The 13,407-nt window shown below is 41.4% G+C and overlaps 1 protein-coding gene across 4 annotated transcripts in view; it reads right to left on the bottom strand.

The window, feature by feature from the left end:
* Window positions 1-13,407, bottom strand: part of DUSP16 (dual specificity phosphatase 16) — a 64,033-nt gene that overhangs the window by 33,758 nt on the left and 16,868 nt on the right. For 3 of the 4 annotated variants that reach the window (XM_048302761.1, XM_048302760.1, XM_048302759.1), the window contains exon 2: window positions 1,258-1,339. The gene's annotated coding sequence lies outside the window, so the exon portion shown is untranslated. The remainder of the gene's footprint in view (window positions 1-1,257; window positions 1,340-13,407) is intronic. The other variant, XM_048302763.1, reaches the window with a different exon arrangement.

The raw sequence follows: 13,407 nt of genomic DNA on the forward strand, positions 1-13,407 counted from the left end.
ACAGATTTTAATTTTTTTTAAAAATGTCACTCATGTGCCATGTTCATAAAAGAGAGGCAGTTTTAAAAATGTCACCGTTTTCCTTTGCTTTTCTATGGGCGCTCCCTCTTCTCCTCTTAACACATCTGTGCTTTGAGCTATATATGCAGTCAAAATGCAGAGTGCTAGTTTTCTCTTCCTTGTAGAAACGCCAGCCACATGCAAGCATTTTAGATTACACACTGTATAACCACGAGAAAGGCAAGTGGTTGGCAATGCCTTGGCTTCCAAGGCATTGGAAAGAAATAGATGAAGGTGGATTTTCTGTTCAGTACTCTCTTGTCCTTCATCCTGCTTGACTAATTCCTCAACTTTGATTACTAGTTCTAAAGGAAACTCACCCCACTTCACTGTGCTCACCAATCTGAAAACTGAGACACAGTCAGAAAGGAAATCAACTTCCCATGAATACACTGCATGAAAGACCTCCAGTTTAGATCTTTAAGCTCACTCTATTTCTACACCTATTTCTCACCAACACTTGTACCACTGGCACTCTCAGACAGCTGGTCTAAGCAAGAGGAATGGGCCTTCCATTTAGATAACAGATATTTCCTGTCATACAAATAGTCATATTTGAAATAATATATCACATTATTTCAAAATAAAACCAAAAAGCACACCAAATCACCACGTTTTCCTGACCTCCTCAGCATAGCCCTCAAACACCTGCAATGTTCTTGCAAATATCATCCATGTACCATCACCATCTCTAAGCAATAAGCCAGGTTATCATCACCTGCCCTTACCAAGAAGCCAACCTCTTTGACATTCCCAGTGAAACAATAAACATTTACTAAGAATGACTGCAGGGAAACCTGACTGGCAGAACGTGGCCTCACAGGAAGCATTAGAACCTGCTGTTGATATGTTACATAACTCTATTCAAAAGAGACTCAGACTTAATCTGGGGACTCCCTTCTCCACCCATACAAGTGAGAAGCTCTTTCCATTTCAAAATACTTTTTCACTGCAGGTTCACAGCATATAGGTCTGTGGCAACCGGAATGAAAGCTTACTTAATCCACTTCAAACATCTATTATAATACATTACATTTTTAGGTTCCTGTGGCCCAGGACACTCGACAACCAGGAAAAGTGTCAATGGATTTTTAAAAGATGATTCTCCCTCTATTATCTCCAAGTCAAAGCAACTGAAAATTCTGGAGTATTTTTTTATGAGTTCATTATTATTTCATGTCAAAAGATATTACTCACCTACATTTAAGGCACAATCTATATGGGCTGAACAGGACAGAAAGAAGGTGGTCCACATACAAAGGCCAGCAGAAGGAATTACCTAAACACAGGAAAATAATAATATTAATAATAATAGTAATAAAATCCTTATTACAAGATTTAAAAACACCAAAACAAACAAATACCGCCCAATCCAAACCAGGAAATGGATTTTACACTTTCAGTGCAGTAATTTGCTGTACAACTCCCCCAAACACATGAAAACCTAGGTGAGAAGTTATTTATGAATGCTGACATTCATTTACATGGAATGGGTCCAAAATAGGAAGTTATGCTATACTGATTTTCCAAAAGAAAAGAGAAAAAAACCACCACAGCAAGTCTCTCTACTATCTTTAAATTAAAATTAAAAAAAAAAAAAAAAGTTGGAGATGCTCTAAAAATATCCAACAAACAAAAAACCGACCAGTGACAGCCTTCCAAACTCTTTGACACATCTCCCTGCTAGAAAACCAATCTATAACTCAGCATTACCAGGCGATGCATTTGCATGGAATTAAGCAAATTCACAAACTCTTGTTCAGTACCTATTAAAGTGAAAGATTGCCACAAGTAAGTGTGAATACAGCTGTATTTTGCATGGACAGAGACCAATGAAACAGGACATTTGTGCAGTTAATCCCACCTCCCCACACTCTAAAAAAGCCAGCACTGGAAACCGGTAACACTGGCATCACCAATAATCACACACAGTCATACCCATACAACTTCTACCCAAAGCACCTGCTGTTCCAACGGGAACAAATTAAATTACAACTTCTACACAAGGAAGCAAAAATAAGCACATCAGCGTCAATTCCCAACTGCTTCCTGGGCAGCTGAACACAAGGTTTAAATCATGGCTGCCAAGAGATGACAGCATCGCCTAATCACTGTGATATAAACCATGACAATAAATTATTGCCAAGCAGCGCCTTACTGTGAGATCCAGGAGTGGCTCTGAAGCACGGAGTAAAGGACATGACAACTGTGAAGAGCCACCACAGCAAAGGGCTGGGCATGTTATGGTGAACAGCCTGAAAACCCACAGCATCCCACAAGGAAAAGAACTACAGGGATCAATCACCTCTCTGTCTTTAGGCAAATGGCAGCAGTAGAGCACAGGGTGAGAACCCCTCAGATACCGAGCTTATGACCCAGAACAGGCTTTGCTCACTGGGCTCATCTCTTGACTGGGACCTGTGTTTTACTCTGGAAGGACCTAGGCTGGAGACCCTCTCGCTTGCCATCATTAGTATGTAGGCATATGTACGTGAGAGCAGCAGGGCAGAGAGCTGGATGAGAAGATCTGTTCAAGATTGGGCTCGGTCCTTTTCCCTCCCTCTGCTTGCTCCAGCTTCTCATTCCTTTCTGAGCCTCAGGAAGAGGCTCTGCAGACCTCCCTTGCTCCTTCCCATAATCCAGTGCAAAAGCCTGGCAGAAAGCAAAGACGAAGGTATGAAGAGAAAATTCATCCTACTCATCATACTTGTTGCTATCCCCTTTTCTAATCTCATCCCAGAAATTAATGCTAAACTAATGCTCAGCACTGATTAGGCTCTGCCTAGAGACGGGGCCCTATGATCTGAGACCACCTTGTGACAGCCCAAGGAAACAAAGTCCTGAGACAAAAAGCATCTCCCTTTTTGTTCTTTAGTGCTTCACGTGTAAGCTCCTGAAGCCTCTCTGAAAGCTGTCAGGTAGTCTTCACATTCACCAGCACCTGCCTCTCCGTGCTGTCCATGCCATGCCATGACTCCTTCTGCCAGACACACCTCTCCGAAGTTCTTACAAATAAACCAGCTCTCACCTCAGGACACTGTATTTTGTTTTCCCCATTTTAATAAATACATGTAAATCAAGTGTTTAAAGCAGCCCCCAAGAGCCCTCATTTCACCATGGAGCATGATTAGTTCTGCTGAAGAGCAGATGAGAAACAAAGCATTTCAACACAGTTTACTAGAAGGAGGTGTCACATTTTAAGAACAGGATCCACTCATGATTGAAGACTGAGCTGCTGCAACTTCAGCCATAAGCATTAAGCACTTTTGGAAATTCCCTGGCAAAGCTGTTTAAGGAACAGACATTTCCTGTAATTTTCAGAAACATTTTATATCCCCCCCTCCTTTTTAGGCTTGGTGGTAAGGAGGGGAAGGGAGAGAGAGGATACCATATTACCATTAAGTGAAATATGAATGAGCCACCCAAGTTTAAAGTGGAAACTTCAGATATTTGTGCTTAGCAGAAGGTTTTAAAAAAAGTCTTTCATCATTAAGAGGCCAGGATTTTTCTGCTGACTTTAGAAAAAGAAATATACATCCTTTCAATTAGGGTGACTTACAGAAGGATATGAACTTGTCTTTATACTTACTTCTGGCAAATAAGAAGTCCTCCAGGCCTAATTTAAATACCTTTTTCTATTTTCCAGAATTAGAAATGGAAGCCTTTTTTGCTCCTCTCTTGCTCAGGGCCTTCCCTAAACTGCAGCTAAACAAACCCAACCAGTGGAGTCACGCAGAGCATTCCTCCCATGGCAGAGAGTGAGGAACATCGAGCAAGAGAGAAGCCAGGAAGAGATGGAATAGTCAAATGTGACAGCATCCGTCTAAGGACCTCACCACCTTCCTCTTTTTCCTAAAAATCTAATCTTGTATGAAGCATCTGGTATAAAATTTATAAGGTTTACAGTAAGTTAGAAAATTATTTCACTTATCTATGTAACCCAAGTCTGAAGAGATCCAATCCAAAGCCACAGTATATAACACATGAGTTCACAAACCAAATTAAAACTGAGGGACAGTTGCCTATCCCCACAAAACACATCACGAGTGCTACTTTGGCCCTGTACACCACATGGCAAATATTCATCATGTAATTGTGACCAATTGTCCACATCTGCCACCCTCCACCAGCAACTGTATGGTGGAGGGTGGCAGACACAAAGAAAACAAAGTAACTCAATGAAAAAATTAACATGTTGAACTAATTCATAAATCCTCAAGCTGTTGTGATGCCAGCATATCCTTGCTATTTGTATGACATGGGTGCTTTACAGCAGCATCTTTCATGATACCAAGGTTTCCATCTCCTACACAAGCTGCACATTCTGAATCAACTGTTCTGCAGCTTTGCACACCAATATAAACAGTGACTTCTGTATTTTATATGGTCATCTTTTTGCTGAGAAACAGATTAAAAAACAGAGTGCTCTGAAGAGTAGCGCTAAATAAACATCAAGCACAGCTGTTGCAATAGTCCATGCTACTTCTTTAAAAGGCTTGCCATGAAAGAGGGTAAGATGGGACCTCAGAATCTTCAGATAATGGTTAGCTTTTAAACAGGAGGCATTCTGCCTAATGAGAAACTTAGAGGGGGGGACATCCAAATAATATGGCCCTGCAAATAAGGAGCCAAAAAGGAGATTAAAAAAAGGGCAACTCTGATCTGCTTTGTGGTCACTGTATGATAAAAACAGAAGGTGGATCAAGAACAAGGACCAGGATGGAATAAAGACAGAGGATAATGACGGTAATTCTATTAGGGAAATTAATCAGAATAGCTTCTGGGCAAGGCAGGGATGAATTTCTTGCAGCAGACTTTTTATTGACTCTTCTCTTAAATTAAACTGACTGACTAAAGTGAGTCAATCTCCTTTAAGAACAGAGACTTGTAGACTGCTTGCGTGGTACAGTACAACGTGGGTTAAAACGTTCTGGTCTTTCACCCATTTGAGGAAATGACACCAGTTCTCCCGGAAGGCAACTTGCACATTCAACCCCTTCACATCAGGGCATGAGAAAGTTTGCAAGGAATTTTTTATTTTTTCTTTAACTGTCAACATTAATACTTTGTTTCTTCCTGCTTGTGTTTGAAAATACAGTGCTGCACTGTGCTGCATGCATGTCCTGTCAGCTGTACGGGGAAATATCTAGAAGTTTAAAAAAATATCTAATAAAAGTGTTAATTAAGTCTGTTGTCAAACTCATTTTATAAGCCCTCTGCATGCTCTAAACAATATTTATATTGCCACCAGTGTTTGATACATAGTGATAAAAGCATGCAGAAGCATCTTCAGAAGGGAGGCTTGGCCAAATAAAACATTGACATTACACATATGTAAACTCAGTCCTACTCGTTACAGCAGTTAAATATTATTGGGTTTCTCTTTAAATGACATTTACATGGCAAGGAAACAGAATAGATGACGGAAAACAGCAAGTCCACGCACATAGTACAGCCCAACTATCTTGAAGTGGGAGTAGAGAAGGAAACTTAAAGGAATATGCTCTGCAGCAATGGCTCCCAATTAACATGGGGAAATAAATCAAGTTGTTGTATGTTCCCAGAAATTAAACAATTGCAGTAATCCTGCTAAGAGGTCTCCCATTCTGAGCAGTTCAGAGTAGTGAGAGGTTCAGGCTGTGATACAGAGCGATGGTTGAACTGCAGATGAGGCACAGAAAACAAATTAACAAACTCCTAGATCCAGATGATTGGGACTCAAATATCTCACCATGGTGTAGGACTACTGACAGGTCACACTCTGGGAACAGAACATGTTTTCATACCTAATTTGTACCCACAAAGGTAATTATGATGGCTTGCTTATTAAAATTGCTTTCAAATAATAATTTAATTGACAAGATGGTACCAACAGGGCCCCAGCTGGGAACAAAAGCAAGAGCCATGGTACCTCACTGAGCTATGACCCCAGTCACGTGGTCTGGTATGTCTTTCCCAGAGGATCCCAAGTGTTTCTTTGAATTTGAATCATGTTATACAAGACCTGCAGCAGTGCCAAAGCCACATTTCTAACACGGTAACCACATGGCTGAAAAGAGAAGCCACATATATCTGTACAATGGAAGAAGGAGAGCAGACGATGATTTAGGTTCCCCAGCTGTGCCTCTTGCATCACTGCAAACATTACCATTGAAGTAGAATCACAGAGTCACAAATGGTTTAGGTTGGAAGGGGCCTTAAAGGCCATTTCATTCCAACCCTCCTGCCTTGGGCAGGGACACCTTCAACCATCCCAGGTTACTCCAAGCCCCATCCAACCTGGCCTTGAAGACTTCCAGGGATAGGACAGCCACAGCTTCTCTGGGCAACCTGTGCCAGGGCCTCATCACCATCACAGGGAAGAACTTCTTCCTAATACCTAAACACACCCTGCCCCTCTGTCAGCTTGAAGCCATTCCTCCTTGTCCTATCACTCCATGTCCTTGTAAAATCTCTTGTAGGTTCCCTTCAGGTGCTGCTGCCTGACATAGAGGATGGAAAGTGACCTAACCACAATATACACAAATCCCCCATAAGAACAATTGACAAAATGCAACCACCAATTTATGTAGTGGGCAAGAACCAGAAGGGACCAGGATTTTTTAAATTTTGAAGGGAAAAAATGCATGATACCAAACCAAGGGAGAAAATTATGTTGTTATCATCTGATAGACATCTTACTCAAGGACCAGGGTCAACAAGAAATGTTTTATAGCAACCTCTCTCAGTTTATAACAGAATTTTGAATACCAAAGAGAAACAAAACATACTCCCTTAAAATACACTGGTATTATCCCATTTGATGTGTGCTTACATGCATGCACAGCTCTGTAGAAATCTATAAATAAGGTCTTATATTTCTTCAGAATTTGAAGAGGTGTCTTGTTTTACATAGTCCTTTTAAAAGCAACCAGAAAGGCATTGACTGTTGTCAAAGTAATCCCAAGCTTGGAGAGCTTAATACATTTCTGCAATAACTGAAGTAATACATCAACAGAATGGATCAACTTCAGGGCATGCAGAGCCAACTAAAGTGCTTGGAAAGAAGTTTATTATCTGCAAACTCCAAGATCCTTGTATTCCTTAAGTATTCAGCAACGGAAGAAGGATCAGTTCCTTGTCAACAATCATGGATACATCAATAAATAATACTGATTAGTTTTATAATAACTTATTCATTCTACATAAATTCCTGCTGATACCATTGGCACGTGTTCTGGTAATTCTCAGACAGACTTCCAGTCTGCATGTGAGCAGCCAATAGGAACGAGTTGGGTTTTGGTAGCAGTCCTGAGGTTTTTACCTCCAGAAACTGATCCTGAAGGATAAAGGTATATGATGGGTGGTCCTTAATCACTTCCTTTATGTGAAAATTGAGGTCAGAGTAGAAAAAGAGCCAAGGAAGGAAGTCTGCAGCACCCCTCAAACACACACACACACCTTCCTGAACAACTCCTTTAACAGTTTAGAGGGTTAACTTGTAGTTTAAATGAAGTAGTCAGAGTTGGGATAGAAATAAACAGCTTGCACAAGCAAGATACTGTGCTATTAAGTTTTTATAAGTGACTTAAAAATTAGGTCAGTCTAATTTGTGGCTGATACTTTGTTCTTTCACTACTATGAACTCACAATGATGTCAGTCTCATGTTCAAACATGCCACATTTAGCAGCGCACAGGCTTCCTGAGAGACTCTCTCAACCTTCCTTTGTGCAAAAGGCTTCTGCCAGATTCTTAGCTCATACTTCATTGACTCAGGCATGCCACTCCAGTTTCAAGGCAGTTACACTGGCTTCCCGTCAAATACTGTGCAGTTTGGGTTTTTTTTCTTCCTTCCTCTTCTATTTTTTAAATTTTCTCTAACTTTACTAACTAGAAGTTTAAGAATATGTGTCCATATTCAGGTTACCATTTTAGGCCTCACCTTCCTCACAACATCCAGAAGAGAACCACCTACAAAAGGTGTGGGAAACAGGTGTTTTTAACTAATTCAGCCCAATAATTTCAATAATTAAAAGGGGCCTACAAGAAAGTCAGAGAAGGGCTTTTTACAAGGGCATGTAGTGATAGGACAAGGGGGAATGGCTTCGAACTAAAAGAGAATAGGTTTAGATTAGATATTCCAAAGAAATAGAAATCCTTCCCTGTGAGGGTGGTGAGGCCCTGGCACAGGCTGCCCAGAGAAGCTGTGGCTGCCCCATCCCTGGAAGTGTCCAAGGCCAGGTTGGACAGGGAACATTCCCTCCGACAGGCACAATCAGCTTTTTGTGTGAATATCCTCTTAAGATGAGGCACAAAAATTCTTAGGTGAGAGTAAAGGAATAGGAATAGAGTGGTAGGTGAAAAAAACCCCAAAATCAAACAGGTCACTGTTTAAAAATGGCCATCTGCAAGTTTGTTCTTAGCAACCCCAATTCGCACCATTTGACTCAAGTTTGTGCCTGTCACTAAATATCTATACTAAACATTGACTGCAGTGAAGATGCACACAGTCTACATTTCCCACTGCAGAGACTTTACCTCATAAACACTAAGCTGGAGCAGAAGGTAAATGCTGGTAAAGCATTTCTCTTGGGGGTACACTGTGAGAAATGTTAACACTGGCCCAGGCTCTCTCCCTCTCTCATTCATGAGGTCGTGTTTCACAACTTATACAGACATTTTTATTGGGGTTTTTTTTTGTGGATTTTAAAGTATCATGTTCGTATGTTCAAACCTGTATTACATATTCATGGACCAATGCTATTGCATGAACCCTTAACACGGTTAGAAAAGCATCCCGCTCTGTCTCAGGAAAAGGCACATCATCCCACAGTCATTTCCAGCACCACATTAAATCCCAGGTACCCTATGAAAGAAAACATACATATGTGGCCCACAAGAACTGCATATCCAACAGATCCCCACTGTTCCTGCTGCATCTGCAAGTGCCCAAGGATACAGGAAAGGCAAGTCTTGCAGGGAGAGGTGGTATCTTTTATGAGAGAGGTTAATATGAAGCGATAAGGAGAGGAAGGGCACGAACTCCAGAATGCACAAGCCCTTCCTCACATACACTGAAGTGAAACAGAACCAAACCATGACACAGAAGCAACAGCCAAGGCTTCCAAAACATCTCCACATCCAGCCTGTCCCTCCTCCCAAACAGGAAGGGAAGTCCGAAGCACATCCCGAAGCATGTAATAAATTACACAGTGAATCATATTCCTTATGGAAACTGTCTGGCTGAAGTCACACCACTGGAAATATGTGATAAAAGACAGAAAGAAACCTAAAAGATAGCCTCAAAGAAAGAACACTCCCCCCACCCAAATTCTTGGAGTTAATACCAAGACAAGAAAATCCTGGAGTCATCATGAAGTTACTAGATTTTTTTGTAGATTTTTCCCATAAACAAACTTCTCCCTGGATTATAAAGTTGTTTATTGCTATTAACTGACATTTGACCTAGCTTTATATTCACTGCTTTTTTTCAAGATTTAAGTGAGGTTTGTGTTCCTGAAACCTTGCCTGTCTTCTCCAAATAAGTCAGTTTAAACTGAAAAAATTTTTCTCCTTTCAAACCCTTCTTGTAGCCTGTTTGAAAAAAGTGTGTATTTCCTGAAAAATGAAACAAACAAAAAATCCACCCAAACAAACAAAAGCCCCCACAAAAACACCATAGGAAAATTACTTTCCTTTAAAGTATTTTCCTGGTTACTGATAAACTTTGACCATTTCCAGCTACAACTAAAAACGTACTGCATTTCTCAAAATTCTAGAACTAGAAGTTTCATCCTGCAATGCAACAAAGAGACAGTAACTTAGGTCTTTTAAAGGAAAACCAATTTTCTTTTCCTGGAGTTCCAAGCTGATTTAGGTAGCAGTGACAAAGGCAGCAGGTGAGATTAAGCACATTTGACAAAGATGGCAGGTGAGATTAAGCACATTTACCTTTAAAAAGTCATGACAGAGAGAGATGTAGTTGATGTGTTTGTTACCTGGGGTCATTTTGCTTGTTTTTTTAACTTTATTTGAATTGCAAAGAAATGTTAGCTGGAGCTGGTTTGCCCCCGGGAATGGTGTGCGCACTTAGGTTCTCCCCAGGAACACCCAGGGGCATGAAAAGATTAATCCTGGTGCTTTGAACCAGAGAGTAAAAGGAGTAAATTCCTACCAACAAACACCAAAACCATTTCAGATGTGCAGACTTAGGTGAGAAATCTTTTCCAGCAAAGACTTCAACCCTGATTGCAATTGCCCTCTCCGATAGGATGCCAGCACGGGTCAAAATGTGCAGGAAGAGAGCTGAGCGCACGCACAGAAGCGGAGGTCACCAGGAAAGGGGGGAAGGAGAAGTGCTCCTCCCACCCTCTTCAGGCTTCTTCCTCTGCAGCCGCAGCACCGGGCTCGAGTCAGAGCTGGAATGCCTGGGGCATGCGCTTCCAAAGGCAAGTAATCCATAACCCGGGAGATGGGAAAAAAATCAAGCACAAATCCAAATAATTCCTTAGAATATCGAAGTTTTAATTTAGATTAGACTACCTTGGAAGAAGCAAAATAATTAAAACTTGTGACTTAGCTCTAGAAGCAAATATATCTAGGCTACCTGTGGCTACAATGCCTATCCAGGACTAAAACATTCTTCCTAAACTTGTTCTCACTATCAGCTTAAAGCACAGTCTTGCCAAGGTTTAGCTTTCTGGCATTCTATTGAAAGCATAACCACATAAGACCTTACCGAGAACCAGCTTTAGGTTTGGCAGGGAGACTACCTGGCATCAAAGGTATGCTTGAGGCCATATCCATGAATTTTAGTAAAAAGCAAGAGGCTGCAGGTTTTGGGGGGTTTTTAATGCTTTTGGCAGCTAAATTATTCTGATATTCCATGCATGCTTCAGTGCAGGGACAGAGTGCAGGGGAGATGCTTAAATCTAAGACTCATGAGTTACCTCTGAGCCAAACCACCAGTGTGGTGCTCAAGCCTGCCTGATAGAAAGGAGGGTTTATTTGTGCAGGCTCACCTCATGGCACAGCTACAGAGCTTTCCATACCCAAGCTAAACCCTTCCTCCATAGCAATCCACAGTGTAGGGCATATGGACTAGGCTGCACTGTCCCAGAGTGCCACATCCTGAATGATTTGTTCAGCAATTGCTGCTGTGTGCAATTACAGGACCAAACACTGGACAAAGCAGAGATCTCTAAGCTTGTGTTATTACTCCTGCTCAGATACACAAAGAGTGTAAGGAAGGGAAAATAAACTTGCCACCAGCACAAATAGGTTGCTGCAGATAGCAGAGGCAGTGTACGGAATTGAGTGAGAAGTATGCTGGAATAACCGAAGGTGAGGAAAAATACCCTAGTGCTCCAAGAAGATGAACCCAGCCACCAGATAGTAATCCATAAAATGTACAGTAATCCCCAGGACGTGATACATCTTTGGCTTTACACAAAGTATGCACTGCTTGGATGGGGAAGGGGAACTTGGCCACACAGAATTCCCATTCCACTGGTACAAATGGATGGTGCCTGGTTCCTGGGCATGAAGGTCCGAAGTCCCACTGCACAGTCTGAAGTACAGTATTGTCCCATATGCTGGACTGCCATGGATTTTTGGTGTGTTTGAGGTAAAATTCAAGTTAATAGTGCCTTTCAGCACAGATCTGTAGAGTCAGGTATGAGCCAGCCCCAGCGTGATGACTGCTCACAGTCTCAGCACAGCACCCTTGTTCTTACACAGCACAATAGGGACGCTCATTACATGAGCGCCTTCCTCGGGGCTGTTCACTCAATCAAGGAGAAATTATTTAACCGCAATCCCATCTCCTTTGCATCCCCGTTAAAGAAAATCTTATGCAAAAAGGTAAGAGCTTGGCTACGAGTCCTTGCCCCAAACATCCTCCTGCCAGTGCTGTACTGCTTGCCAAGCCCTCACTGTTTGTACTTCAGGAGTTTGCAGCAGACAGACTGTGCCAAATCCAAAGAACTTTGTCATTAAAAGAAAAAAATAACAGTAGCAAGTGCTCTCCATGCTTTGCTAATCTTGTCAAACTGTGCAGACAATTACAATTAATAAAAGTATTCTTAGGAAGCTTAATGACAGCTTTAGAGCCAAAGCTACTCTGCTTTCAGGTAGACTGGTATGAAGAAAGCAGCAGGGAAGAAATTGTCTCTTGCTCACAAACAAGAAAAGGACTCCCAAGGGAAACTGCCCTGCTCCAGATAGCAATTTAAGTAGTACAGATCTACCCAGGAACATAAGCTTCCCTCTCTGCCTGCCCATGAAAATACCTTTACTACCAGCACCTGAGCTTGTAACCACAGAAAAAGCATGATTCTTTTCTGCATGAGCTACTTAAAAGCATTTGAGGTCTTTCTTCCAAAAGGAATAAACAGACAAAGTTCACCAGCTCCAAGAAGATCTGAAAAAACACTCACCCTGTCTCAATTCCACAAAGATAGAGATGTGCAGTAAAATGGCCTGCTCCACTACACTTGGCACCTACAACTGCATGTAACACCTATGACTTAAAGCAGTGGCTCCCAGACAGGGCAATGAATAGCCTAGGTAAGTATCTTTTAAGATGTCTAGCTAGAAAAAATCAGTCATATCCAACATTCTTTTGGTGAACAACTGACATCAAGTAAAACATTTACTGACTTAGAACTCACGTTTCTTTTTAGGGATAAATGATCACGGAGGACCAGACTAAGAATTTAAATATGGGTGCCTTCTTTTAGTATTTTTAAGGTCAAATCCTCTTGAGGCTTTTCACAGGCTGTATATCCACCCAGCAAGGCTAAAGGCAATTCCCATGGTACTCCACCCAACCCTTGCGTTTTTCAGACATTCAAATGCATTCAGGTCTATCCACGAGAAAGCTTTTTCTAAGGAGCAAGTTCCCTGTCTGAACCCAGCAATTAGATTACCAGGAGTTTCAGACACAGACAAACTTGCAAAATCCACCTCTAGACTACTGATGCCCCAAGCAGGAATGGTGATGCATCCACCATGGCAGAAGCATTTGGAACTTCACAGAGAGAGCAGCCTGGAGGTAACAGTGCCATCAGGTTTGCTGAGATAGGCATCTTCTGATTGTCTCACAACAATTAAGAAAACCTTAGAGTTAAATAATTATGAAAGAGAAGAGCAACTCTGGGCCACCTTTTGTGATTCACAGGTTTCAACTAAACCATAAAGAACACAAGATTAAGCCTCCTGGAAGGTCTGGTAATTTTGTTACCCTATGTATATTGTCATCATGATCAACTGTGATTTGATTTTAATTTTTTAATCCAGAGGATTTACTTAATCTGCTGTAAAATTAAAAATACAGCTAAACTGTTAGGGGTTGACATCCTCACTAA

This window comes from Corvus hawaiiensis, chromosome 4 (assembly GCF_020740725.1).
Source record: "Corvus hawaiiensis isolate bCorHaw1 chromosome 4, bCorHaw1.pri.cur, whole genome shotgun sequence".
In the NCBI taxonomy this organism is placed as follows: Eukaryota; Metazoa; Chordata; class Aves; order Passeriformes; family Corvidae; genus Corvus; species Corvus hawaiiensis.